Source organism: Oncorhynchus kisutch, unplaced genomic scaffold, assembly GCF_002021735.2.
Source record: "Oncorhynchus kisutch isolate 150728-3 unplaced genomic scaffold, Okis_V2 scaffold1665, whole genome shotgun sequence".
In the NCBI taxonomy this organism is placed as follows: domain Eukaryota; kingdom Metazoa; phylum Chordata; class Actinopteri; order Salmoniformes; family Salmonidae; genus Oncorhynchus; species Oncorhynchus kisutch.
Window position 1 is genome coordinate 1,662 of NW_022263610.1, and position 7,457 is coordinate 9,118.

Sequence of the window (7,457 nt, forward strand, 5' to 3'; positions counted from 1 at the left end):
TGCTATCTAGCCAACTCCCACTCTTGGCATCCACCTCCGTTGTGCTCCCCGTATTCGTCTCCACTTCTGGTATATTCGTTGTGCTCCCCGTGCTCATCGCCGTCTCTGGTATTGTCATCAACTCCATCACCCCCTCCATTTCTTCACCCCCCAAGCTACTTGTTAGTGCTGTGCTTTCCCCCAACACCTGTGATCCCCCCGTGCTTCCCCCCAGTCCACTCCCCCCCTCCTCCTGAAAACTCCCTCTTCTTATTTCTGAGTCCATACTGCTCCCAATTTCATTTATCTTCTGGTCCTTCTTCCTTCTTCCTTCCTCCGTCTCTCCACCTTCCACCACGTCCTCTGCTCCATCTTCTTCTCCTTCTTGCGACAATACCACTGCTTCATCGAATATTGTTTGACTCCCCTCTTCAGCCCCAACCTCTCCACATTTGCACTCCGCCAATCTCTTTCTGCATCCACCACATAAATTCCTTTCCTTCTCTCCATCACATTCTCTCGCATAGTGTCCTTGATTGCCACACTTAAAACACTGAAATTCCGGGCAGTCTTTAACTATGTGCCCGGGTTGAATACACATACGACACACTCTGACCTGTTTGTCATGAATGACCCTGAAATATTCTGCTCCCTCCAACGTCTCAATTCTAGTAGAATAAGGTAATGATGTCACTTTTTCTGTGAACTTGACCTTGCAGAAACGTGTCCCGTCAACCACCTCCGTTCCTGGCCAAACTCTCCTCCTTATCTCCGAGATGGCCGTCACTCCCCAGCTACTCAGCTTGCTCAGTATCACACCATCTTCTACGTATACTGGGAGATTCATAAAAGACACCACCAATTCCTTCACATTAATATCTCTCGCCAGAATCTTTGTGTCCTTTATTCGCAATCCATCCATTAACCGTTCTTTTCCTCTTTCATTTCTCATCGTAATTTCATACTTCTTTTCTCCTTTCATTCGGCATCCCACCACCTCTCCACACACCTCCTTAATTGCTCTTAGTAGTTCCATTGTCGTCACTTTGTCTTCTCCTTCCAACTTAATTGCCACCGTGTATTCTTTTCCATATTTCATTCCTTCGTTATCTTCATTTTTCTTCCGTTGCGCCTTTTCGTTGTCTTTGTCCATTCCGTTTGTCTTTTCCATGTTGTCCGTCATAGTAAAAAATAAATCCAAAAAACCTCTCCCCCAAGCAGAAAACCTGCAAGGGGGAAGACTAACCAAACTTTAAACTATTCAACTAAAGAAAATTATAAATTATATTGCAAAAACCAATTAATTTAACAAAAATAGCTCTCGAGCAAACACTCTCCAGCAAACACTCACTCACAGCTCAGACACTCGCACCTGTCGTCACTTCTCCAATCAGGAAATGCGTATTCAGGCTGGTATGGCCGTAAGCGAAGGGAACTCTCTTGGTACACTATATAAAGTCAATGTGCCGCTCATTCATCGGGAGACAGAGAAATGTCCACGTTGTGGCACACTGACAAAGCGCAAACCTTGCTTACATTTCCAGCCCATATATTTCACTCTTCTGGGGGGGGGAAGAGGGCATATCCTATATTCACACTTATGACAACTTCATGGACTAGGGCCCTATATAATAATACGGCGCGCCCACACGGAATCACGGAATCCAGACTTTAAACCGAAATTCAACAATATTAAAAAATGTTTTGAACTAAGGAGGAAATCAACTAAATCCTTTCAACTTGTTAGAAAATGCATTCATTTGCCCACGTGAATCATTAGACATCAACAAAATGCATCAGTGATTCGTATTTCCACCCAACTTTCAGAAACGGCACAGGACTGCCCAGTTTCTGTGCGCATGCGTGCGGAGCGCTACACTTTGTGTAGCCGTTAGCGATGAGGCTAATGATTACCTTCTTCTGGTAGAGAAGGAAAGGCTTCCCACAAAAACGTTCTCAATGAAATGTTAACTGCAAAGTAGCCTATGCCAGCTTGGCAGAATTATATCATCATTATTTGCATCAATCCAGTGGCCATTTGTTTTGCAAACTCCGCAATCACATGAGCGCTACAGCAACACCGCTTAACCAAACAAATGTCTCTCCCTGGCGCACACTTGCGTGTAAAGGGTAACTACACCCCAAAATCGATATGTCTTCAATTTTTCCCGGACCTCAAAAGTGGTCTCCTGCTAGGGTTTTAAACGTTGTCGTGGACATAGAACATCCAATCGTGTTATATTTCGATTAAAAACGTGTACTTTTGAGAGCGAAAACCTGGAGAAGCAGGTATAAACGGTCAACCGGGAAATGTAAACGGAGAAGAGGGGGAAATTGTTTTTTGGGGGGGGGGTTCAGGCAAAACATTGAAGGGATTTTACAGGCCCCTAATGGACGACAGACATTGACAGTCTCCGAGCCTAAAAACAAATGCTGATTGTAGTGCCAACATTTCGAGGGAAACGCACTGTCTGTCCATGATTGGATTTGATCAGGTGCAGGGCAGCACTAACAAACTGCATGTAGTCCAATAAAAAGACACAACATTATTAGGGCGTTAAATAAAGGGCAGTTGCTCCACGCATGACACAAGAGTACCCTCTACTGGAGCAAAAAGCTTACAGCACCTGGTATTCCCAGGCGGTCTCCCATCCAAGTACTAACCAGGCCCGACCCTGCTTAGCTTCCGAGATCGGACGAGATCGGGCGTATTCAGGCTGGTATGGCCGTAAGCGAAGGGAACTCTCTTGGTACACTATATAAAGTCAATGTGCCGCTCATTCATCGGGAGACAGAGAAATGTCCACGTTGTGGCACACTGACAAAGCGCAAACCTTGCTTACATTTCCAGCCCATATATTTCACTCTTCTGGGGGGGGAAGAGGGCATATCCTATATTCACACTTATGACAACTTCATGGACTAGGGCCCTATATAATAATACGGCGCGCCCACACGGAATCACGGAATCCAGACTTTAAACCGAAATTCAACAATATTAAAAAATGTTTTGAACTAAGGAGGAAATCAACTAAATCCTTTCAACTTGTTAGAAAATGCATTCATTTGCCCACGTGAATCATTAGACATCAACAAAATGCATCAGTGATTCGTATTTCCACCCAACTTTCAGAAACGGCACATGACTGCCCAGTTTCTGTGCGCATGCGTGCGGAGCGCTACACTTTGTGTAGCCGTTAGCGATGAGGCTAATGATTACCTTCTTCTGGTAGAGAAGGAAAGGCTTCCCACAAAAACGTTCTCAATGAAATGTTAACTGCAAAGTAGCCTATGCCAGCTTGGCAGAATTATATCATCATTATTTGCATCAATCCAGTGGCCATTTGTTTTGCAAACTCCGCAATCACATGAGCGCTACAGCAACACCGCTTAACCAAACAAATGTCTCTCCCTGGCGCACACTTGCGTGTAAAGGGTAACTACACCCCAAAATCGATATGTCTTCAATTTTTCCCGGACCTCAAAAGTGGTCTCCTGCTAGGGTTTTAAACGTTGTCGTGGACATAGAACATCCAATCGTGTTATATTTCGATTAAAAACGTGTACTTTTGAGAGCGAAAACCTGGAGAAGCAGGTATAAACGGTCAACCGGGAAATGTAAACGGAGAAGAGGGGGAAATTGTTTTTTTGGGGGGGGGGTTCAGGCAAAACATTGAAGGGATTTTACAGGCCCCTAATGGACGACAGACATTGACAGTCTCCGAGCCTAAAAACAAATGCTGATTGTAGTGCCAACATTTCGAGGGAAACGCACTGTCTGTCCATGATTGGATTTGATCAGGTGCAGGGCAGCACTAACAAACTGCATGTAGTCCAATAAAAAGACACAACATTATTAGGGCGTTAAATAAAGGGCAGTTGCTCCACGCATGACACAAGAGTACCCTCTACTGGAGCAAAAAGCTTACAGCACCTGGTATTCCCAGGCGGTCTCCCATCCAAGTACTAACCAGGCCCGACCCTGCTTAGCTTCCGAGATCGGACGAGATCGGGCGTATTCAGGCTGGTATGGCCGTAAGCGAAGGGAACTCTCTTGGTACACTATATAAAGTCAATGTGCCGCTCATTCATCGGGAGACAGAGAAATGTCCACGTTGTGGCACACTGACAAAGCGCAAACCTTGCTTACATTTCCAGCCCATATATTTCACTCTTCTGGGGGGGGAAGAGGGCATATCCTATATTCACACTTATGACAACTTCATGGACTAGGGCCCTATATAATAATACGGCGCGCCCACACGGAATCACGGAATCCAGACTTTAAACCGAAATTCAACAATATTAAAAAATGTTTTGAACTAAGGAGGAAATCAACTAAATCCTTTCAACTTGTTAGAAAATGCATTCATTTGCCCACGTGAATCATTAGACATCAACAAAATGCATCAGTGATTCGTATTTCCACCCAACTTTCAGAAACGGCACAGGACTGCCCAGTTTCTGTGCGCATGCGTGCGGAGCGCTACACTTTGTGTAGCCGTTAGCGATGAGGCTAATGATTACCTTCTTCTGGTAGAGAAGGAAAGGCTTCCCACAAAAACGTTCTCAATGAAATGTTAACTGCAAAGTAGCCTATGCCAGCTTGGCAGAATTATATCATCATTATTTGCATCAATCCAGTGGACATTTGTTTTGCAAACTCCGCAATCACATGAGCGCTACAGCAACACCGCTTAACCAAACAAATGTCTCTCCCTGGCGCACACTTGCGTGTAAAGGGTAACTACACCCCAAAATCGATATGTCTTCAATTTTTCCCGGACCTCAAAAGTGGTCTCCTGCTAGGGTTTTAAACGTTGTCGTGGACATAGAACATCCAATCGTGTTATATTTCGATTAAAAACGTGTACTTTTGAGAGCGAAAACCTGGAGAAGCAGGTATAAACGGTCAACCGGGAAATGTAAACGGAGAAGAGGGGGAAATTGTTTTTTTGGGGGGGGGTTCAGGCAAAACATTGAAGGGATTTTACAGGCCCCTAATGGACGACAGACATTGACAGTCTCCGAGCCTAAAAACAAATGCTGATTGTAGTGCCAACATTTCGAGGGAAACGCACTGTCTGTCCATGATTGGATTTGATCAGGTGCAGGGCAGCACTAACAAACTGCATGTAGTCCAATAAAAAGACACAACATTATTAGGGCGTTAAATAAAGGGCAGTTGCTCCACGCATGACACAAGAGTACCCTCTACTGGAGCAAAAAGCTTACAGCACCTGGTATTCCCAGGCGGTCTCCCATCCAAGTACTAACCAGGCCCGACCCTGCTTAGCTTCCGAGATCGGACGAGATCGGGCGTATTCAGGCTGGTATGGCCGTAAGCGAAGGGAACTCTCTTGGTACACTATATAAAGTCAATGTGCCGCTCATTCATCGGGAGACAGAGAAATGTCCACGTTGTGGCACACTGACAAAGCGCAAACCTTGCTTACATTTCCAGCCCATATATTTCACTCTTCTGGGGGGGGGAAGAGGGCATATCCTATATTCACACTTATGACAACTTCATGGACTAGGGCCCTATATAATAATACGGCGCGCCCACACGGAATCACGGAATCCAGACTTTAAACCGAAATTCAACAATATTAAAAAATGTTTTGAACTAAGGAGGAAATCAACTAAATCCTTTCAACTTGTTAGAAAATGCATTCATTTGCCCACGTGAATCATTAGACATCAACAAAATGCATCAGTGATTCGTATTTCCACCCAACTTTCAGAAACGGCACAGGACTGCCCAGTTTCTGTGCGCATGCGTGCGGAGCGCTACACTTTGTGTAGCCGTTAGCGATGAGGCTAATGATTACCTTCTTCTGGTAGAGAAGGAAAGGCTTCCCACAAAAACGTTCTCAATGAAATGTTAACTGCAAAGTAGCCTATGCCAGCTTGGCAGAATTATATCATCATTATTTGCATCAATCCAGTGGCCATTTGTTTTGCAAACTCCGCAATCACATGAGCGCTACAGCAACACCGCTTAACCAAACAAATGTCTCTCCCTGGCGCACACTTGCGTGTAAAGGGTAACTACACCCCAAAATCGATATGTCTTCAATTTTTCCCGGACCTCAAAAGTGGTCTCCTGCTAGGGTTTTAAACGTTGTCGTGGACATAGAACATCCAATCGTGTTATATTTCGATTAAAAACGTGTACTTTTGAGAGCGAAAACCTGGAGAAGCAGGTATAAACGGTCAACCGGGAAATGTAAACGGAGAAGAGGGGGAAATTGTTTTTTTGGGGGGGGGTTCAGGCAAAACATTGAAGGGATTTTACAGGCCCCTAATGGACGACAGACATTGACAGTCTCCGAGCCTAAAAACAAATGCTGATTGTAGTGCCAACATTTCGAGGGAAACGCACTGTCTGTCCATGATTGGATTTGATCAGGTGCAGGGCAGCACTAACAAACTGCATGTAGTCCAATAAAAAGACACAACATTATTAGGGCGTTAAATAAAGGGCAGTTGCTCCACGCATGACACAAGAGTACCCTCTACTGGAGCAAAAAGCTTACAGCACCTGGTATTCCCAGGCGGTCTCCCATCCAAGTACTAACCAGGCCCGACCCTGCTTAGCTTCCGAGATCGGACGAGATCGGGCGTATTCAGGCTGGTATGGCCGTAAGCGAAGGGAACTCTCTTGGTACACTATATAAAGTCAATGTGCCGCTCATTCATCGGGAGACAGAGAAATGTCCACGTTGTGGCACACTGACAAAGCGCAAACCTTGCTTACATTTCCAGCCCATATATTTCACTCTTCTGGGGGGGGAAGAGGGCATATCCTATATTCACACTTATGACAACTTCATGGACTAGGGCCCTATATAATAATACGGCGCGCCCACACGGAATCACGGAATCCAGACTTTAAACCGAAATTCAACAATATTAAAAAATGTTTTGAACTAAGGAGGAAATCAACTAAATCCTTTCAACTTGTTAGAAAATTTCCAAAAGTCTTGAAGGAGTTCCCACATATGCTGAGCACTTGTTGGCTGCTTATCCTTCACTCTGTGGTCTGACTCATCCCATACTTTCCCAATTGGGTTGCCGCACTCCATCAATCTCCTTATTGGTCAAATAGCCCTTACACAGCCTTGAGGTGTGTTGGGGCATTGTGTTGTTGTAAATCAAATGATAGTGTCACTAAGCGCAAACCAGATATAATGACTTATCGCTGCAGAATGCTGTGGTAGCCATCTATGGTCAATACAATTGATGAGATACGTCAATTAATTTGTCGAATATACATTTGAATACATTTGAATATAATTTAATATTCTAGGAAATGTACAAAAGTACGCTGTACGCGTCATTCGCAACATTCTACTTTTATATACTATAAAATTGTGTTTGTGTTCGTTGAGGTAGCGTGGCCGAGTGGTCTAAGGCGCTGGATTTAGGCTCCAGTCATTTCGATGGCGTGGGTTCGAATCCCACCGCTGCCA

The 7,457-nt window shown here is 44.7% G+C and overlaps 5 non-coding genes across 5 annotated transcripts; 1 reads left to right on the plus strand and 4 right to left on the minus strand.

Moving 5' to 3' along the window:
• Window positions 1-2,594: 2,594 nt before the first annotated feature.
• Window positions 2,595-2,713, minus strand: LOC116367380 (5S ribosomal RNA). Its single transcript, XR_004208344.1, has one exon. It is a non-coding gene; the product is annotated as a 5S ribosomal RNA (ribosomal RNA).
• Window positions 2,714-3,901: 1,188 nt separating this feature from the next.
• On the minus strand, window positions 3,902-4,020 carry LOC116367381 (5S ribosomal RNA). Its single transcript, XR_004208345.1, has one exon. It is a non-coding gene; the product is annotated as a 5S ribosomal RNA (ribosomal RNA).
• A 1,187-nt stretch (window positions 4,021-5,207) lies between these two features.
• LOC116367382 (5S ribosomal RNA) lies at window positions 5,208-5,326 on the minus strand. The gene has a single exon (XR_004208346.1). It is a non-coding gene; the product is annotated as a 5S ribosomal RNA (ribosomal RNA).
• A 1,188-nt stretch (window positions 5,327-6,514) lies between these two features.
• LOC116367383 (5S ribosomal RNA) lies at window positions 6,515-6,633 on the minus strand. The gene has a single exon (XR_004208347.1). It is a non-coding gene; the product is annotated as a 5S ribosomal RNA (ribosomal RNA).
• A 742-nt stretch (window positions 6,634-7,375) lies between these two features.
• On the plus strand, window positions 7,376-7,457 carry trnal-uag (transfer RNA leucine (anticodon UAG)). The gene has a single exon. It is a non-coding gene; the product is annotated as a tRNA-Leu (tRNA).